The sequence below is a fragment of the Hordeum vulgare genome, chromosome 6H, assembly GCF_904849725.1.
Source record: "Hordeum vulgare subsp. vulgare chromosome 6H, MorexV3_pseudomolecules_assembly, whole genome shotgun sequence".
Taxonomy (NCBI): domain Eukaryota; kingdom Viridiplantae; phylum Streptophyta; class Magnoliopsida; order Poales; family Poaceae; genus Hordeum; species Hordeum vulgare.
In genome coordinates, this window is record NC_058523.1 from 460619290 (window position 1) to 460642063 (window position 22774).

The window sequence follows — 22774 nt, forward strand, 5'->3', positions numbered from 1 at the left end:
GATGTGTGCCTTGCCACAAGTCTGTTAAGAGGTACAGAGAGTGATCCGGGATTGAATCACTGAACATCGGTCAAAGTTATCCTTAGTAACTAATGAACTAAGGAATTTTTCTTGATTATGGAGGTGGTTAAAGAGTTCGTCGTAAAGGGTTATGTTGTTGCAAGCTTTGACACTAATCCGAATAACTATGAGTAGTAAAACAGATTTGTATAGTAGAGTAGATATTTGGAGTATTTCCGAATAGCATGTAGTAGCAGCATCTATAAGATGACATAAAGATTTGTAAAGCACACACAGATCTGAAAGATTCAGAACCGTTGACTAAAACCTCTCTCACGAGCAAGACGTGAGCAGACCCCAGAACTATATGGGTGTTGGATTCGTTAAAATCAGATGGTGATGTGAACTAGATTATTGACTCTAGTCCAAGTGGGAGACTGTTGGAAATATGCCCTATAGGCAATAATAAATTAGTTATTATTATATTTCCTTGTTCATAATAACCGTTTATTATCCATGCTAGAATTGTATTGATTGGAAACTCAAATACATGTGTGGATACATAGACAACACATTGTCCCTAGTGAGCCTCTAGTTGACTAGTTTGTTGATCAAAGATGGTCAAGGTTTCCTGCCCATAGGCAAGTGTTGTCACTTGATAACGGGATCACATCATTAGGAGAATCATGTGATGGACAAGACCCAAGTTATATACGTAGCATATTGATCGTGTCATTTTATTGCTATTGTTTTCTGCGTGTCAAGTATTTATTCCTATGACCATGAGATCATATTACTCACTCGCACCGGAGGAATACCTTGTGTGCATCAAACGTCGCAACGTAACTGGGTGACTATAAAGGTGCTCTACAGGTATCTCCGAAGGTGTCCGTTAAGTTAGTATGGATCAAGACTGGGATTTGTCACTCCGTGTGACACAGAGGTATCTCGGGTCCCACTCGGTAATACAACATCACACACAAGCCTTGCAAGCAATGTGACTAAGTGTAATTCACGGGATCTTGTATGACGGAACGAGTAAAGAGACTTGCCGGTAACGAGATTGAAATAGGTATGCGGATACCGACGATCAAATCTCGAGCAAGTAACATACCGAAGGACAAAGGGAATAACATACGGGATTATATGAATCCTTGACACTGAGGTTCAACCGATAAGATTTTCAGAGAATATGTAGGATCCAATATGGGCATCTAGGTCCCGCTATGGAATATTGACCGAGGAGTACCTCGGGGCATGTGTGCATAGTTCTCGAACCCGCAGGGTCTGCACACTTAAGGTTCAATGATGTTTCGGTACAGTTGAGTTATAGTTGTTGGTAACCGAAAGTTGTTCGGGGTCCCGGATGAGATCTAGGACATCACGAGGAGCTCCGGAATGGTCCGGGGGTAAAGATTGATATATAGGAAGTCCTGTTTTGGTCACCGGAAAAGTTTTGGGCTCATCGGTAGTGTACAGGGAGTGCCGGGAGGGGTGCGGGCGACCATCGGGAGGGGTGTCACGCCCCAAGGGGTCTCATGGGCTATGGGAAGAGATAAACCAGCCCCTAGTGGGGTGGAATAAGTTCCCACTAAGGCCCATAAGGTTTGAGAAGGAAAAAACACAAGGTGGAAAGAGTTTCCAAGTGGGAAGGTGGAATCCTACTACAAGTAGGATTGGAGTAGGACTCCTCGACCTCCAATTTCGGCCAAACCTTGAGGGTTTGAGGCTGCCTACTCCCCTCCCTCCCTCCTATATATACTAGAGGTATTGAGGGTTTTTGGGACACAACTTTGCCACGTGTTGCTCGACTCTATAGCACGCAGTTTTTCCTCTAGATCGTATTTCTCGGAGCTTAGGCAAAGCCTTGCCGGAGTAGATCATCACCACCATCGAAGCACTGTCATGCAGCCGGAGAACTCTTCTCCCTCTCCGCCCTCTCTTGCTGGATCAAGAAGGTGGAGATCGTCATTGAGCTGTACGTGTGCTGAACGCGGATGCCGTTCGTTCGGCACTAGATCGGAACGGATCGTGAGACGGATCGCAAGACGGTTCGTGCGACGGAACACGAGACTGTTCGTAGGATGGATCGCGGGACGGATCGTCGGATGGATCGTGGGACAGTTTGTGGGACCGTTCGTGGGGCGGTTCGAGGGACGTGAAGACGTTCCACTACATCAACTGTGTTTCTTAAAGCTTCATGTTGTGCGATCTACAAGGGTACATAGATCGAAATCTCCGCTCGTAGATGGACATCACCATGATAGGTCTTCGTGTGCGTAGGAAATTTTTTGTTTCCCATGCAACGTTCCCCAACAGCTATTTCTTCTAAGTGAATGTGATCAGACCCGACTGCCCTCTATGGTAAGCTCAACCTAGTCTATTCACAATTCTTCATATGCGTTCTACTTGACACTTGTTCAAAGTCCTCACTCAATCCTTGTGAGCTGAAGACTTTGAAACAAAGTCCTCAAAATTCAAAAAACAATTAACGTTACCACTGTAACTGCACCCACTACTCACGATAGGATAACCACGATCTCCACCGCTTCGATCGTGGCTAGCACGTGTCATGTGGAGACGAAAGGGCAAGGGCAGTTTCATCCAAAGTTTTCGCTTCACACTATTTGCACCTGAGCTATAAATGGCCCCTTACCCCCTTCAGTCAAAAACTCTTCTCTCCCTCTTGACTCCTCCGCTCAAGCTCAAAACCTAGCCCCGCAGCTAGCATCCTCATCGCCGATGAGGAACATCTTCACTTCCTTGACCATGTCGTGGCCGGACTCACGCCGACTGCGGATCATTTTCCTCCGCCGCCGCCATAGCTGTCTTCAGTCGCCAAGTTAGGGCACTGAAGATTTGAACCAAAAAACTTTTGTTTTTACTTCCCAGTTCATCGAGTTCTTCATGCAGGGTAATTAAAATCCTATTTTACTATCTGTGTTGATCCATTTATTCTCTTTAGATTCGTGAAATCAGTTTTTCCTCGGAAAATCTCTCAGCTATGGACACTCGTGTCTAGAACACTTGATGAATTTCACTAAGCCGCTAAATTCTTCACGAGATTCCTCAATTGTGTAAATTTTGGAATCTGCACAACTCTGGAACCCAAGATCAGAATGCTTAGTCAAATTGCTCAACACACTAGTCAAATTCCTCAACTTAAGTCAATTTTCAATTTCCTCAAATTTGAGAATGCATATGACCTCTCCAAACTCTTCGCACCTATACTCTGTTCACACGTAGAAAATGTCAGCTGATGAATCACTAGTTTCTCATCACCTTAACTCATTTGCAGCATTTCTTGAAGAAAGATTACCCATGTCCTCAAATTCCTCAAGAATACAAATTCCTCAGCAAAAACCTGAGCTGAAGAAAATGGAGGAAGACAGAAAACAGAAGGGTGGCAAGAAGCTAGAGCAGAACACTACTTTTGAAATCCATGAGGAAATATATGCTGAGTACTACACACCCGATGAAGAAATTCATGGGAAAGAGATCATGGAAAAACGAAAGATCAGGCTTCAAAAGATTGAACGCAGATAGGTAAAAGAGTGGAAGTAATACCGGTATGTCACTCCAAAGTATGCCAAGAAGTTTGCCCTCAAACCTCCATGCAAAAGATTGCCCCAAGGAGACCAAGAAACTGCACATCCCTCTAGCATTGCCACAATTGAAGACTATCCTGATGAAAAAGACAAGTATTTGTCTAAGCTGCAGAAAAAGGCAAAAGTTGTTGTAACACAGTTTAATGAGGATTCGTTTGCTGTAGCTGCTGCTGCCACTTTTTCTGCTGCTAAGGCTTCTGCTACAGAACAACCTGAGAAGAAGGTCCTGATGAAGAAACCAGGTCTCAAGTAAAAACCTTCAGCAACATTGTCAAAAGAGAAAATTCCTCAGAAAGAAGCAACAACGGCTGCCAAGTCCTTAATTGCAGCAAAGTCTTCACCTCGTGCGCAGTCACAACTCAGGCAGCATCAAACGAGAAGTCCAAATTCCTCTGTACCATCTGCCTCGAGTTCAGCTCTCAAATCTTCACCTGGAATACTGAAGAGAAAGATGACTACTGGAAGAGGAACAAGGCCAAGCCCAAGCAAGGTTGTCAACATCCCTTCGGCATCAAAAGAAAGTGAGGAATATGACGATGAAACTCTTCAAGCCATCATCAGTAACAAACAGGAAAGGGTTGCATAAGCAACTGGCAACATCATTCCCCTCGCACTGGATCCCAAAGTTGTGCTGAACTTCATCGACCTTCGGTATGAGGATCCAAACACACAAATTGATGATTTGAAACTTCCACCTGGACTGAGTCACATGGTTACTTCATTCATCCATGAAGCAAAATGGAATGATCAGCAAGCCAAACAAGCTTAGGCTGCAAAGGTTAAAAAACAGAAGTACTTGGAGCAAAACATCCTTAACCTGACGCTCGAGAATCTTGTTTCTACTCAGGCAGAGCTGAAACCCTCACTGACTAATACACAAGTCTTCATGTGGACCGAAAGGATGTCAAAGTGAGGTTTGCCAAAACCAAAACTATAGCAATTGATGAATACAACACCAGGGTTGCAGCCCCAAAGCAACCAGCAAATCTTTAGCCCAGCTATATTGTGCAACTCGCTGATTCTGATGAAGATGAAGAACCAGCTGCTGTTGAACTAACACAGAATATTCCTGCTGAAGAATCTGCCAGGCCTGACACTCGTCATGCAATGCGTGATGAAAATGCTCCTTCACCAATGTCTTCAAAGGCAAAGAAAGTGACTCTTCCGTCTGCATCAGACGTAAAGAAAACAAAAGTTGCTGAGAAGAAAGCAAAGAAGAGAAAGGCATCAACACCTTCAAAGTCTTCAGAGGAAAAACGCCTGAGGACTCTGCCTACTACATCATCAGCTCGAGTGTATGCGACCCCCCTTAGTGTTGCACCATCATACATGATTGTACCATTTGGTGAAGAGCACATCATTCCATAACAGGATGACGAAATGGATGACAATCGCTCTGCTGCATCCACACCAATAGATGACGAAATTTAAGATGATCAAATTCTTCATGTCTCAACACCTCCTCCTGAAAACCTAGAAATGACTGCTGAAGAAAAGGAGGATGATGAAGACATTGGCAGCAACACACCTGTTATCCATGATGATTTTTGGTAAAAGGCTCACCCAAACTCGTCAAAAACCACTCAAATTCCTCAAACTCATGCAGCTACTGAAATTATGACTGGCTGTGAAGAAAAGAGCTCACATGTGAAATCAGCACCAGACCAAGAATCAACTACATCAGCTGAAGAAACTCAAAAGGAAACTCCTATTCCAGAAACTGTATCTGCTCCTTCGGCACAACAAATTTCTCAAACTGAAGAACAAGTTCCTGATGAAAATGCCTTATCATAGGATAAAACTACTACTGGTGAAACTGAAATTGTGGTTGCAAATCCTGAAATAGCAATTATGGTGGGAAAAAATCCTCAAGATGATCAACATCATAATCTTCAACCAAATACTCATCAGGCCTTCTCAAAGACACCAAAGTTTCTGAAGGAAGACTTCTATGATGAACATCATTTCTTCATTAGAGAAAATCCTTACGATAGGCTCCGTATCAAGCACAGAAAGTTCTGGACCAGAACTCAACTTAATTACTATGCTTTTGTGCTTTGTGGGAAAAGGAAGATATTTCATCACACGCACATTCCTCATTGTGATATGGTGGAAATTCCTTGCTTCACCCTAGTACTGAGTGTTCTTCACGAAGCAGGGCTACTGCCATTCTGCACAGATATAGGTGACTGGAATACAAACATTATTCTTCAATTCTATGCCACACTGCATATCTCTGGCGACCCCAAAAACATCAAATCTTGGGTCTTGGACTGGACGACACAACACACTCACTAAAAAACTCCAACCACATAAATGCTTCGAGCTCTACCTATCTCAATTCCTTCAGATGAAGCAATCAACCTGTATGATGAAAGAGAGTTGCCAAATCCGCTCATGGAGGTCCTCATGAAACCTTTGGCTCCGGGCCAACCTCCAAGGACTAGATTCCTCGTGAAGGAATTGAAATATGTGCCCCGAACTATCTACAGATTATTGGCATATTCCATTGCACCTATCAAAGGGCATGATAAGGAAAAAGATGTTGTTGGTATCATGAAGAACATCTTGTACAACGTCATTCATGGCATTAAAATGAACCTTCACAATTTCTTTGTAACATCCCAAAATTATAAATTTTGGAATGTTAATATAATTATTAGATTGAGAGTTTGTTTGTTTAGTGATTGAAACTTGAGTGGAATTTGAAACTTTTTTAAAACTTTTGAAAGAGAGGGAATAAAATGACTTTCCCATTTTCTTTTGAATTCAAATGCATCCATTTAAAATAAGTGAGAGAAGATAACATGACTTCTTCAACTATAAAGAATTTGAATGAATGTGGCATTTGATTTTTTTTTCCTTTGGTTTTTGATTTGAATTTTATTTTTGGCACAAGATTTCAACCACAATTGTTTTTGACAATATACTTGCCAAGAAGGAAAGAGAGGAGGTAACATGACACCCCCCCAAAAAAAGAAAAGTCAGAAGAAAAATAGTGCCAAAAATTTAAAGACAAAATTTGGATTTTATTGAATTTAAAAAATAATAATTTTTTATAAAGTTTTATTTTGTGAAAAATAAAATGTTCATGTTGTACGAAATTTTATTCTGAAAATTTTGATATATAATATGCCTATATAAAATATTCTCTTAATTTCGTTTATATTTGTTTTCGCTGTTTATTTTGAAAAAAATTAAAAAAGAACTATTCACCAGGAAACACTATTCATCCGAGCTTGCCTATGGGCTGGCCGAAATTTACTTGGGCCATGGGCATTTGGTCCCTCCTTTTCTCCTCTTTACATATATGTTTAGTCCCACATTGCCTAGCTATTGACCTTTAGACCTTCTTTCCACCTATAAATATAGACCCCGACCGGCCGGAGGACTCCGGTCGCCGAATCACCTCGCCGGCGCCCTTGCCGTGCCGACAAGGATCGCCTTGGTTCCGTCGAATCCAACCATGATGCGGAACCGAGGTTTGAGGGTGGGTCATTGAAAGTAGACTTGTTGGAGGATGGGAGATGGCCAGCTCGAGAGGAACAAGGGATGAAGGGGACACGAGATGGCGTGTTTCCTTCGCCGCAGACATCGGCTCGCGGCACCTTCGATTCGCTGACGGCGAGCTTCTCCTTCGGCGGGAGGCACTCAGGTTAGTCCTTCGGGATGAGAGGGGTGAAACCATCGATGCGAGATACCTTCGGGAAAGGGAAACCCTAGATATCGGTGACATGGTGGCCTTCCCGTGTTTTTTTGCGCGGATTCGGGACCGGCTGCCGGAGATCGGAGCTCCGACGAGGGCGGCCGAGGATGTAGCGTCAGGCCTGACGAGGGGAACGACGGGTGGTCCGACAGGTGGGCCCGGTGTGTGTTGGGAGCCCCACAACGCATCAATGGAGGATGCCCGACACGTGGGGAGAGATCGGGCCACTCATGTTTCGGGAGGGGTATAAGACCCCGAGCCGCACCGCGGCTTGACCTAGAGGAGGCGTTCTCCCACTTCTGGTCGGCGCCATTGAGAAACCCTAGATCGAGCGAGAGTGATTCCTTTGGCTGGTGGAGAGGGAAAGTCGGGGGAGACCCACGCTCCTTTGCGGCGATGACCGCGTCTCCTTCGCTGATGGGAGATGGAGACCGAGGATTCCGCGGTGGCCAATGGGGGGAACCCGGTCGCGGGGCACGCGGGCCTGGTCCTGCTCCTGGACGGGGCGGCGGTCGTGGTGTTGACCGGAAATTCTCGTGGAAGTGGGATGACGGCAGCAACAACAACTCCTCTGCTTCGAATGTCGTCTCTGGATCTGATGACACCTCGCGCTGGGAGGAGGCTGCGATAGGGAAGCAGACGGCTGAGGGTGGCATTTGGGTTGCCAAGAGCCAGGGGTCCTCTGGATCTGCGGGTGAGGGAACAGAGCGCCAGATCTCCACACCTCTGCGTCGGAGTCAAGGCCCAAAAGCTAATCAGGTGAACCCTTCCAGTACTCATGATCCATGCCCCATATGCAAGTCTCGTGAACACGCTCCTGCGTTTTGTGCTCAAGCATTCTGTGAGAGATGTGGCCGATTAGGACATCTAGCTTCTGTTTGCTGTGAGTTTCTTCCTTGGAGTTGTGCTGCATCTATGTGTGCGTTCCAAACAAGGGGACAGGGGTTTTATTACATACATGATTCATGTTCTGTGAATTTGATGAAAGAGAGATCCAACAATATTGTTGTGAGTATAGTTGAGGGGGAGACGTCTACTAGGCAGATGGATCTAGATTTAAATGATTATCTTGCCACTGGATGGCGGTGTTCTGCTCATGCCATCGGACCAGGAGTATTTGTAGTGAGATTTCCTAATCCTAGAGCTGTTGCTCAAATTTGTTATGTGGGTCGCATTGTGCTTAAAACCAGTGGTGCTGTTGTGAATGTTACTAAATGGTCTTATGCGGTTGGATCTAAGGGAGTGATGGAGGTAGCATGGGTTAAAGTTAGTAATGTGCCTCTGGATAAGAGAAGTGAGAGAAACATGGCTTATGTGGCTTCCTTGGTTGGTGTCCCCTTGGAGATTGACTATGCTACCTTACATCGTCCTGCTTCTGCCAGAGTGAAGATTGGTTGCAGGTGTGTGGATGAGATCCCATCTGTAGCTGAGGTTGTTTTGGGGGAACATTTTTATGATTTCTACTTTGAAGTGGATCAGATACTGGTGAGAGATCCTAATCGTGATAAATCTCTCCTTAGTGCTGGTAAGCACATGGATAAGGAAAAAAATGAGGATGTAGATGATAATAAGAAAAACCTAGAATTGATACTAGTCCCAGGAAGGTTGTGGAGGATAAAAATGAGAATGAGCAAATTGGGGGTAAAAAAGAACAAATCCAGGAATCTCAAGAGAGCATAGAATCTGATATATCCTTGCATACTTCTCTGTTGATTGATTCTATGGCTAGTGGTAGTATTCCTGATGGTGGTATGAACAAAAAAATGAGATCTCCTGTGAGTGAAAAAAAATCCTTTGCTGATGTGGTGAAAATTACTCCTCAGGTGACTCCTGTTGATGCTGGGGAGGGGGAATGGGATACTGGAAAGGTGGAATATATGGTGGAATCTCCTGACATTGCTGTGGAAGTGGAGGTGATTCCTACTCCTCCCTTGGCTACTGAGGAAAATTTGAGATTCAGTCTTCGTAATGTGCAGAGCAAGATGGAGGATGTGCAGGTGAAGGTTGCTGCTGCTGCCAAGAAAAGAAATGCAGAAGGTACACTTCATTCTCACAAATCTTTCGATGCTTTATCCAATCAACAGATGATGTTAGCTGCTTCTAAGATGGGGGTGATTATTCGTGATAATGGTTTTTTTAATATTGATATTATTAGGGAGTTGGAGAAATTTAGAAATAATAATGCTAGGGTGGAGAGAGAGGATGTAGTGGAAGTTGAGGAAGATTGTAATAATATATCTTTGATCAATGCTAATGGGGTAGTTACTCCTTTGGAGTTGGGATGGACGTAAGAAGGCCATATGGAGGAGGATGTTTTTACTATTGTGAGGTCTAGGAATAAGAATAAAATTAAAAAACACGTGGTGATAGCTAGACCTGTTACTAGGAGCCAGAAGAATGGTGCATCCTTGGATCAGAAGATGGGTGCCCCCAATGAGATTCCTAAGAGGGGCCCCAGAGGGAGGAAAAATTCTAAAGGTGTTATATGAAAGGGGTCTTTTGGAATTGTAGGGGGGCAGGTAGAAAAGGGATGGCCTCCTGTTTTGCTGATATTATTAAAGATCATTCTCTTGATTTTGTTGGTTTTCAAGAAACCAAGAGAGAAGAGTTTCCTGTCAAATACTTAAGTAGAGTGGATCCTGGTGGTTTTTTTGTTTGGAATTGTTTACCCTCAGTGGGTAGATCTGGAGGTATCCTTTGTGGGATTAAGAAAAAGAGTCTGGAATTGATTTCGTGGATGTTGGGGAACTTTATGATGCAGGCTCGTGTTTTTGATGTAAGAAAAAAGTGCATCTGGGTGTTGGTTGTGGTTTATGGTGCTACACATGATGACCGTAAAGACGATTTCCTGGATGAAATGCTTGCCACATGTAGTAATATTGATGTCCCTTACATTATTGGGGGGGATTTTAATATCATTAGAGGAGTGCAAGAGAAGAATAAAAAACATGGTAATCTTAAGTTTGTGGCAAAATTTAATGATGTTATCAACTCCCTGGGCCTAAGAGAGATTGATATGGGAGGAGGGAAGTATACATGGACTAATAAACAACGTCACCCTACTTTGGAGAAATTAGACATGGTTTTGATGAGTTTTAGTTGGGAGGATATGTATCCTTTGGTTTCTGTCCGTAAGCTGGTGAGGGAGGCTTCTGATCATAATCCCTTGCTGTTATCCACTGGAATGGAGGTGAGAAATGCTCCGGGGCAGAGAGAATTTAGATTTGAGCTTTCTTGGCTTAATAATGAGGAATTCTTTCTTAAGGCCAAGAGCATCTGGGATCAAGCTGTTAGGGCAGATGATCCTATTGATATTCTCAATATTAAATTGAAGCGTATCAAGAAATATTTTAAAGGGTGGGGATCAAACAAATTTGGTCATATTAGGAAAAGAAAAGATGAGATTAAGACAGAATTGGAAGAGATTGAAAAGATGGAAGAGATTGGACCTTTGGATCCTGAGGTTTATGAGAAAAGAATTGTATTATATGCTGAGTATAATGAGATTCTTTATAATGATGAGATCTTTTGGCTCCAGCAATCTAATGAGAGATGGTTGTTAAAAGGAGATCGTAATACAGCTTATTTTCATAGAGTGGCTAATGGTAGAAAGAGGAAAAATACTATACATTCTCTTGTCAATGGAGATGTGGTGATTGAGGGGACACAAAATCTACTGAGACATGCAACAGACTTTTATAAAGAGTTGTTTGGTCCGGCGAATGGGAACATGTTCCACCTGGATCCTAATACTTGGTCCAGTGGGGAAAAAATTAGTATGGAAGATGATGAGTTTATCACTAGTAAATTTACGGAGGAGGAGGTTAACTGGAGCCTTATTTTCTATGGAAAGTAATAAAGCTCCAGGCCCAGATAATATACCTGCTGAATTCGATAAACACTGTTGGGAATTTGTGAAGAAAGATCTGATGAGACTGTTTGATGCGTTTCATAATAATTCGTTGGATGTAGCTTGTTTGAACTATGGGGTGATCACTCTGCTTCCTAAGCTGGATGGAGCTAAAAAGATCCAACAATATAGACCTATTTGTCTGCTTCGTTGCCCATATAAGCTGATTACTAAGGTTCTGAATGACAGGGTGTCTCTATACTCTGATGTGCTCATTAGTAGACATCAAAATGCTTTTATTAAACATAGAAATATTATGGATGGTATCCTTACCTTACATGAGATTTTACACCATACTCAGTGGAAGAAAAGATGTGGTGTAGTTCTAAAACTGGATTTTGAAAAAGCTTACGATAAGATTAACTAGGAGTTCCTTTTGGAGTGTCACAAGAATAGGGGTTTTGGAGAAACCTGCTGTGGATGGATTAAAAAATCCTATATGATGGCACGGTATGTATCAAGTTGAATAATGAGAAAGGCCCATACTTCCAAAGTCATAAAGGGGTCAGACAAGGTGACCCTTTCTCCCCCTTCTTATTCAATATTGCTGTGGAGGCCCTCTCTAAGATGGTGAGAAATGCTCAGAAGGAGAAATTGTTTACAGGTTTGGCCTCTGATCTTGTTGAAGATGGTGTGGCTATTCTGCAGTATGCAGATGATACTGTTATATGTTTTAAGCATGATATCACTGCTGCTGTTAATATGAAACTCTTGTTATATATGTTTGAGATGATGTCAGGTTTGAAAATCAATTTTGAGAAAAGTGAGGTGTTCTGTGTGGGTGGTGATGACATTATTATAAATACTTATGCTGACATGTTTAACTGTCAGATAGGTCATTTCCCTATGAAATATTTAGGAGTTCCTGTAAGTGGCTCTAGTCTCAGGAGTGTTGACTGGATGTTTTTAGATGAGAAATTTCGTAAATGTTGTGAAACCTGGATTGGGAATGCTGCATCTTTTGGGGGCAGGTTGATCCTGATGAACTCATCCTTAACTAGCATAGTGTACTACTATATGGCTATGTTTATGCTTCCTAAGATGGTCATATATAAACTTGATAAGCACAGGAAGAAATTTTTTTGGCGGGAATCTGAAGGTAACAAAAGATATCATCTTGTTAGGTGGGACCGTATTTGTAGGTCCAAGAAAAAAGGGGGCCTGGGGGTGAAAATTTTACATAAGCAGAATGTGAGCTTGTTAGTCAAATGGTGGTGGAAGTTGGAGACACAACAAGGGCTGTGGCAAGATGTGATTAGGACTAAGTACTTTAGGAGAGTTGATGTGACATCTATCTCCAGTAAGTTTTCTGATTCCCCTATTTGGAAGGATATTATGAAAGTGAAGCCGCATTATATGGCTGGTAGAGAGGTGATTTTGAGATCTGGTAATATGACTAGATTGTGGCATGATTCGGTGAATGATAATCCTCCTTTGAAAAGTTTGTATTCGGAACTGTTTTATATATGTAATAATCAGGATATTACCGTGAGGGAATTTAAAGACTGGGATGGTGGTGATATGTTTAGGAGACAACTGACGCCTATTCTGGCGGGTCAATTGGCAGAGCTGAATGCGGTGGTGGATCAATGGGTTTTATGTGATGATCCGAACCAGATTAGATGGAGGTTTGGGAAAAGGTTTTCTAGTAAATCCATATATGAGCATTTGGATAAAAATATTGCTGGTTGTGATTTTCGCTGGATCTGGAGTGCAAAATTGCCTCTTAAGATTCAAATTTTCCTATGGCAGCTGTTTCAGGATGCTATTCTCACACGAGATGTGATGAATAGGAGGAAATGGAAAGGTAACCCTAGATGTTCTTTTTGCTCAGAAAGGGAGACTTCGGAGCATTTGTGTTTCTCCTGTCCTGTGGCTAGAGTGGTTTGGAGAACAGTGGGGTGTATGCTGGGGACTAGTAATGGCCCTGATCATTTGTGGCAATTTTACGCTTGGTGTTTTGCATATATGCCTAATGGTGCCAGATTTTATACTTTTGGTTTAGCTGTGGTTTGCTGGGCATTGTGGAATTGCCGCAATAGCGCGACGTTTGAGAGGAAAAAGTTGGGGTCTCCTTTTGATGTGGTCTGTTCTACTTGTGGATTCCTGACGTATTGGGCAGGACTCCTTACAGGGGAAGATAAGCTGGCGATGGAGAGGGGCGCGAAGATGCTGAAGATGAACGCGTCAAATATGCTGAGGATATGTGCGGCCCTAGAGGATGATTGCTGATGGTTGGAGTTGCTGGCTCTTAGTGCTTCTGGTTGATGGCCTCCCCTGTGTGGAGTAATTCCAGGCGTGGACCTGTGTAATATACTATTTGCAACTTTTCTCTTTGAACTTGGTAGTTGTTCTGTGCGTGTTATGGGTGTTCTTGGGTTTTTGCCCTACGATAGACTGCTCGATGACGAGTGTCTATGTGTAGGTTTCCCAAGAATGCTCGGAACTCGCACCCCTTTTTCTGGTTTCCTTTTTTGCACAAACAGGACTTGTATTTCCGTTATGTGAGTAATGGAAAAGGGGTTGCCCGGTTCAAAAAAATAAAAAAATATAGACCCATAGCAGCATCCACAAATCATCTACTTCGGGTTAAATCAATATTTTGGTTTGACTAGGTTTATTAAATAAAAATATTCTCTTCTCTTCGGCGGGATTTCTCGAAGTCGTCTCCTCATTGGAATTAATTCTTACTCTGCATTCTGAGGGTATTTCTCTTCGTATTTTTTTATACTCCCGTAGTTTATTATTTCTAGACTAGTATTCCTACAGAAGTATACGGTAGAGTAATTAGATATATTAATTAGTCTTCGTATTTCCACATTAGTACTAGAATTCTTTTAGACGTAGCACTTTTATTTCGTAAAACGGCTTGGCCCTGATTTTTCAAATAGCCATAACTTTTTACTCGTTTATCCGAATTAGATGAAACCAACGCCTAGAGTTTCGTCTTGATCCCACCTATCCTGTGAACCTATCATATCAACTTTGTGAAATTTTCAAATTTCGAAATTTGTTCATATTCATATTCAAACTTCTTTTGATCATATCGTTTTATCCGTAGCTCCGTTTTAGATGAATTCAATTCCGTCGGAGTCGTATCAACGTAATATTTCCGTTTGTATCATTAGTTTTAACTTTTCAACTTATAATTTTGATCAAATCAGATTTATCTATTAGTGCCCAAAAGTGTTCACATCATTCTAAGCCGATTCAATGTTATATTCAAATATTTGTATCTTTTGAGCCGCTATTTCAAATCTAGTAATTCTTTTTTTCTACACGCTCATATTGATCTCCTATATCTAGTAGCATCATTAGTTTCGACCTTTGAACCTTACAAATTTGAGCGATTCAAATTTGTATTCGAACATTCATTTGATCTTATCTTGCAAATCGTACCACTTTTTCAATTGATTCCTTTTACCCCTAAACACTCATGTCATATATTTTTGTACGTAACCATCGTACTTCAGTTCAACTTCTCTTGACCTTTTGAATGCAAATTCAATTCATACTTCAATTCGCTATAACTTGCGTTGTAGTGCTCCATTTCAAGAAATTCTTTCTACAAATAAATTCGTATGTCTTATACTATTTGTCAAATAACATTCATGTTGTTCTCCCAATATTTTTGATCATCTCCCATAGTGTATGCAAGTCGAGCTTATATAGCAATAGTTCTTCGTCCATTACCTCTTTTGATCTCATTCATGCACCTTCACTTTACAACACACTTAGGACCTTTTTATTAAACCGTAGTATGTTGTTATTTTGCACCAAGACATGCTTTGTTCTTATGTTCTCTTGGTTCTTCCTTTTTGGCATGAATGTTTATTGAATGCTATTCATTTACGATAGATTGCTCGGAGTGTGGCGAGTAGAATTATCAGGATTTTGAGAGCGACTATCTTCATCAAGTAATACCAGGCAAGTCATTTGATCATGTATCACCTATGTTTTATGCATCGTAGTTCTACCATCCTATGCCCAATTGCATGCTGAGTAGGTACTTGGAAATTATGGTTACATATTGTAGTATCATGTGGTAGGCACCCAACAACCCCGTTACTTGGCCCGGGACGACAAATATCATATTTCTATGCTTGAGTAGACGGGATTCTGGTTGAGAGTTTATCACGAGTGATGCGAGAATAATTTAATAACCAAGACCGGTTAAGTCAAGACTTTTCAAGACCTCGTGATGCAATGCAACTCTGGGTGAAGGATGGTTGATCGGCTCCCTGGAGAAACCAGTGGATGACCCGGGATGCTGGAGACGTGCCATGACATCTTGCGGAAAGCTTCACCCAGGCTCAAAGAGACGGACGGATATTTTCAAGATCGAAGGCTTACCTGCACAGCCACAAGTCATTATGGGCTATGGCTGGGTTGGACAACGCGGCGACTCTGGACAGGCAGTGCCAGCAGATGTAGAAGAACGGTAGGATTTGGATGGGCACCGACAGGGATTCAGAGGGACCCGTTGAAAGACCATGTTTTGATCATCCGGTCTTCAAACACCCTGAAGTGCAAGGACATACACGGAGGCGATCAAATCTTGTGGGGAACGTGTGCAAAACTCTGCAGAGTACTCAAACCTAATCGATTAGCCGTGTCCACGGTCATGGACAACTTGAGCCAAAGGAACTGAAGTTATCAGAAATTCTTAACACCATTATATATATTTGATGTGGGTAATATTGTTAACTTGGGTATGAGAAATGGTTGGCGGAACCATCTCATTAACAACCAACAGCGTAGTAATATTTTGCTTTTTAGCCCCTCTCTTGTTGTAGGAGAAAACTTTGCTTTCCGCTACAAACTTACAACCGCACCTGCCATATATGCATATAGTATAGATGATATTTTACCCCCTCTCATATGTGACTTGCCGGCACATTCAATATGCTGACCTACACGGCTGCAACGTCTTATGTTGCAGATATTTTTCTTCGACGAGTAAGAGTACGATTCAGGGTTACGGTCTACACTCAACTTGCCGTTGGTGTTTATTGGGACTCCACTCCCTTGACTGCTTCCGCTGAGATATTTAAGGTATATATCAGTTTTACGCTATTTACATGTGATTGCACTTTGATATATACACTGATGTACTGTGTGTGCCAGCATACTGATCCAGGGATGGCACAGATACACAGACCCTTGACTCGTTTTGAGTCGGGTCGCTACAGAAATGGTATCAGAGCACATGTTGACTGTAGGATGTGACCCCTAGAAACTGGAAATTTCTTAGGAAAGGATCTCTAAAAAATTTCTATTTTTCAAGAACACCTTTTATTTCTCATCTCTTCTGATTTCATCAAACGTTCTCTCTCACCTCAAATAGTTAGACAATGCCCTTTCCCCTTTGACCACGTGAAGGATCAACCGACTCCCACTTCAAAGTAAAGAGGATTTCACCACGCGTTTGAAGAATTGAAGCTACACCAACAGTAGACTCTCAAGACCCGAAGAACTCGAAGACCCTGAAGTGTTCCAATAATTATATGACCATTAGAAGTCCAAACCCCTTTTATGTACCCACGTTAGATACGATGATTTGTGAGTCATCATTGGTGTGTGTTTTCCGAGAGCCACAAATAAAATCTATTCTCAAAAATATTGTTTGTATTGTGTGTATCTCCCTCCCTCTCTTACTCGTCTCATCCCCAAAACCTCAACCCTACTAGATGGAGTATGAAGCTGGACTTGTAGTCTCTGGACCAATGACCCAGCTGGAGGCTGAAATATGGATTCAGAACATGGAGAACCACTTCGGGAGCAACTTGATCTCGAGGAAGTATGAAGTGGAACACGCTCTCCAGTACTTTACCCAAAGTGCTGCTATCTGATGGAAAATGCATCATGCCATACAAGGATTTAGTGGAGCAGAAACCTGGGACGAATTCAAGAAGACTCTGTTAAGATCCCGACTTATTCAGAAGTTCTATGATAAGCCCGATGAAGAAGCCTTCTGCATGCAAGATCTATGGAGAAATAGGACACACCCAGGAAGAACAGAAGGATGGATGCCCTCATTGTGAAGAAAATCACCGAGCTAAGGAATGCCCAACTAGTGAGGTGACTTGTTTCTTGTGTGAAGGAACCACCCACTACCCAGCGGCGTGTCACATTTACCCCAAGTATGCCTGAAACCCACAGACCCCGGGACTAACAAGGATCAAGTACTATCTTTTTGGAGAAGGAAACTTGTATCAGCAAACGTTTTTTTAGGAGCATACGACAACCTGAGAGTGGTGAAGAAACGATAGATGTTTTGTTCAGCTTGCAAAACCAATGGTTTATCCGAACTTCGTTCGTGGACAAGAGAAACTCTGCAACGCTTGTGAGGATGCCCAAGTGTTAGTATACGAGATTCACTAAACCTTATACAAGGTAATGATTTCAGTGCGACATGGCTTGGCCACCATGATGACTTACTCTTATCATTCTGTTGCTATTCGGAAAGGTAAATCTAAGAGACTTACCCATAGTGAGAGACGACGTTCTTTGAAGCCTTTTTTAGCCTTAGAATGGTATAATGAAAGCCCATGTACATGGCACTTGTTGTCACGCGTAGGAATTTTTTTCGGTGAGGATGAAGCCAAGACCCATTTCACTGAGGATAACCACAAATGATAGACCACCTTGAGAATCATCGATAGGTTATTTAGAATGGTCATGAGACTTGTCAGTTAAGAAGACCCAGTGACGGAAGAATCTTATATCAACAGAAGAACCCTTGATTTTGATGGAAACATTATGAATACAATGGATGAGCTTCACCAAAGGAGTTACGATGAAGAATGTGACGAGCCAGATGCCAAGACCCCAAAGGATTGTTAAAAATGTGAGGGACCGGTAACTCTCATTTTAAGTGTAGTAGCACCCCACTTTGCAGGAGATTGGATTTGTTAGAAGACCTCCAAAACCTAAACCTTTTCTTTCTAGCCTCTTCGAATCACGAGGACGAGATTCATTTTAAGTGTGGTAGTTTGTAACATCCCAAAATTATAAATTTTGGAATGTTAATATAATTATTAGATTGAGAGTTTGTTTGTTTGAGTGATTGAAACTTGAGTGGAATTTGAAACTTTTTTAAAACTTCTGAAAGAGAGGGAATAAAATGACTTTCCCATTTTCTTTTCAATTCAAATTCATCCATTTAAAATCACTGAGAGAAGATAACATGACTTCTTCAACTATAAAGAATTTGAATGAATGTGGCATTTGATTTTTTTTCCTTTGGTTTTTGATTTGAATTTTACTTTTGGCACAAGATTTCAAACACATTTTTTTTACAATATACTTGCCAAGCAAGAAAAAGAGGAGGTAACATGACACCCCCCCCAAAAAAAGAAAAGTCAGAAGAAAAATAGTGCCAAAAATTTAAAGACAAAATTTGGATTTTATTGAATTTTAAAATAAATAAATTTTTATAAAGTTTTTATTTTGTGAAAAATAAAATGTTCATGTTGTACGAAAATTTATTCTGAAAATTTTGATATATAGTATGCCTATATAAAATATTCTCTTAATTTCGTATATATTTGTTTTCGCTGTTTATTTTGAAAAAATTTAAAAAAGACACTATTCACGAGGAAACACTATTCATCCGAGCTTGCCTATGGGCTGGCCGAAATTTACGTGGCCCATGGGCATTTGGTCCCTCCGTTTCTCCTCTTTACGTATATGTTTAGTCCCATATTGCTTAGCTATTGACCTTTAGACCTTCTTTCCACCTATAAATATAGACCCATAGGAGCATCCAAAAATCATCTACTTCGGATTAAATCAATCTTTTGGTTTGACTAAGTTTATTAAATAAAAATATTCTCTTCTCTTCGGCGGGATTTCTCGAAGTCGTCTCCTCATTGGAATTAATTCTTACTCTGCATTCTGAAGGTATTTCTCTTCGTATTTTTTTAAACTCCCGTAGTTTATTATTTCTAGACTAGTATTCCTACACTAGTATACGGTAGAGTAATTAGATATATTAATTAGTCTTCGTATTTCCACATTAGTACTAGAATTCTTTTAGACGTAGCACTTTTATTCTGTAAAACAGCTTGGCCCTGATTTTTCAAATAGCCATAACTTTTTACTCGTTTATCCAAATTAGATGAAACCAACGCCTAGAGTTTCGTCTTGATCCCACCTATCATGTGAACCTATCATATCAACTTTTTGAAATTTTCAAATTTCGAAATTTGTTCATATTCATATTCAAACTTCTTTTGATCATATCCTTTTATGCGTAGCTCGGTTTTCGATAAATTCAATTGCGTCGGATTCGTATCAAAGTAATCTTTCCGTTTGTATCATTAGTTTTAACTTTTCAACTTATAATTTTGATCAAATCAGATTTATCTATTAGTGCCCAAAAGTGTTCACATCGTTCTAAGCCTATTTAATGTTTTAGTAAAATATTTGTATCTTTTGATCCTCTATTTCAAATCTAGTAATTCTTTTTTTCTACACGCTCATATTGATCTCCCCTATCCAGTAGCATCATTAGTTTCGACCTTTGAACCTTACATATTTGAGCGATTCAAATTTGTATTCGAACATTCATTTGATCTTATCTTGCAAATCGTACCACCTTTTCAATTGATTCCTTTTACCCCTAAACACTCATGTCATATATTTTTGTACGTAACCATCGCACTTCAGTTCAACTTCTCTTGACCTTTTGAATGCAAATTCAATTCATACTTCAATTCGCTATAACTTGCGTTGTAGTGCTCCATTTCAAGAAATTCTTTCTACAAATAAATTCGTATGTCTTATACTATTTGTCAAATAACATTCATGTTGTTCTCCCAATATTTTTGATCATCTCCCATAGTGTATGCAAGTCGAGCTTATATAGCAATAGTTCATCGTCCATTACCTCTTTTGATCTCATTCATGCACCTTCACTTTACAACACACTTAGGACCTTTTTATTAAACCGTAGTACTTTGTTATTTTGCACCAAGACATGCTTTGTTCTTATGTTCTCTTGGTTCTTCCTTTTTGGCATGAATGTTTATTGAATGCTATGCATTTACGATAGATTGCTCGGAGTGTGGCGAGTAGAATTATCAGGATTTTGAGAGCGACTATCTTCATCAACTAATACCAGGCAAGTCATTTGATCATGTATCACCTATGTTTTATGCATCGTAGTTCTACCATCGTATGCCCAATTGCATGCTGAGGAGGTACTTGGAAATTATGGTTACATATTGTAGTATCATGTGGTAGGCACCCAACAACCCCGTTACTTGGCCCGGGTCTACAAATTTCATATTGCTATGCTTGAGTAGACGGGATTCTGGTTGAGAGTTTATCACGAGTGATGCGAGAACAATTTAATAACCAAGACCGGTTAAGTCAAGACTTTTCAAGACCTCATGATGCAATGCAACTCTGGGTGAAGGATGGTTGATCGGCTCCCTGGAGAAACCAGTGGATGACCCGGGATGCTGGAGACGTGCCATGACATCTTGCGGAAAGCTTCACCCAGGCTCAAAGAGACGGACGGATATTTTCAAGACCCAAGGCTTACCTGCACAGCCACAAGTCATTATGGGCTCTGGCTTGGTTGGACAACGCGGCGACTCTGGACAGGCGGTCTTCAAACACCCTGAAGTGCAAGGACATACACGGAGGCGATCAAATCTTGTGGGGAACGTGTGCAAAACTCTGCAGAGTACTCAAACCTAATCGATTAGCCATGTCCACGGTCATGGACAACTTGAGCCAAAGGAACTAAAGTTATCTGAAATTCTCAACAGCATTATATATATTTGATGTGGGTAATATTGTTAACTTGGGTATGAGAACTGGTTGGCGGAACCATCTCATTAACAACCAACAGCGTAGTAATATTTTGCTTTTTAGCCCCTCTCTAGTTGTAGGAAAAACTTTGCTTTCCGCTAAAAACTTACAACCCCACCTGCCATATATGCATATAGTATAGATGATATTTTACCCCCTCTCATATGTGACTTGCCGGCATATTCAATATGCTGACCTACACGGCTGCAACGTCTTATGTTGCAGATATTTTTCTTCGACGAGTAAGAGTACGATTCAGGGTTACGGTTTACACTCAACTTGCCGTTGGTGTTTATTGGGACTCCACTCCCTTGACAGCTTCCGCTGAGATATTTAAGGTATATATCAGTTTTACGCTATTTACATCTGATTGCACTTTGATATATACATTGATGTACTGTGTGTGCCAGCACACTGATCCAGGGATGGCACAGATACACAGAGGCTTGACTCGTTTTGAGTCGGGTCGCTACATTCTTCTTGAGGACTTTGGCTGACAATGCTTTGTCACCATTTAAGCTGAAGATTTATGCGCCTTGGATCATGAGATTCATCAGAACCAGATCCGCCATCAACTATCAAGCTGACTATTAGAATCACCTCGGTTATCTGCCGCCTCTCAAATTCATCAAGAAATCTTTTGAACCAGTTGAGGGCACACACAGGTCAGTAATTGATGAAGGAAATCAGCCACTAGATGGTCAATTTTGCAAGGCTGCCTCCTACTCCTCATATGATGACACTTTGATGACCCACAAGTATAGGGGATCAATCGTAGTCCTTTCGATAAGTAAGAGTGTCAAACCCAACGAGGAGCAGAAGGCTGTGATAAATGGTTTTCAGCAAGGTAATAACTGCAAGCACTGAAAGTAGCGGTAACAAGTGATGGTGTAGCGAGGTGAAACGCAGCAAGCAAAGAGTAACAAGTAACAAGTAGTAGCAACAGTGCAGCAAGTGGCCCAATCCCTTTTGTAGCAAGGGACAAGCCTGAACAAATTCTTATAGGAGGAAAAACGCTCCCGAGGACACACGGGAATTTCTGTCATGCTAGTTTCATCATGTTCATATCATTCGCGTTCGTTACTTTGATAGTTTGATATGTGGGTGGACCGGCGCTTGGGTACTACCCTTACATGGACAAGCATCCCACTTATGATTAACCCCTCTCGCAAGAATCCTCAACTACTAAAGAAGAATTAAGACAACGTCTAACCATAGCATTAAACTCGTGGATCCAAATCAGCCCCTTACGAAGCAACGCATAGACTGGGGTTTAAGCTTCTATCACTCCATTAACCCATCATCTACTTACTACTCCCCAATGCCTTCCTCTTGGCCCAAATATGGTGAAGTGTTATGTAGTCAACGTTCACATAACACCACTAGAGGAAAAGACAACATACAACATATCAAAATACCGAACGAATATCAAATTCACATGACTGTTATTAGCATGACTTATCCCATGTCCTCAGGAACAAAAATAACTACTCACAAAGAATAATCATAATCATGATCAGAGGTGTAATGAATAGCATCAAGGATCTGAACATAAACTCTTCCACCAAGTAATCCAACTAGCATCAACTACAAAGAGTAATCAACACTACTAGCAACCTTACAAGTACCAATCGGAGTTGTGAGATGGAGATTGGTTACAAGAGATGAACTAGGGATTGGAGGGGAGATGGTGTTGATGAAGATGTTGATGAAGATGCCTCCCCT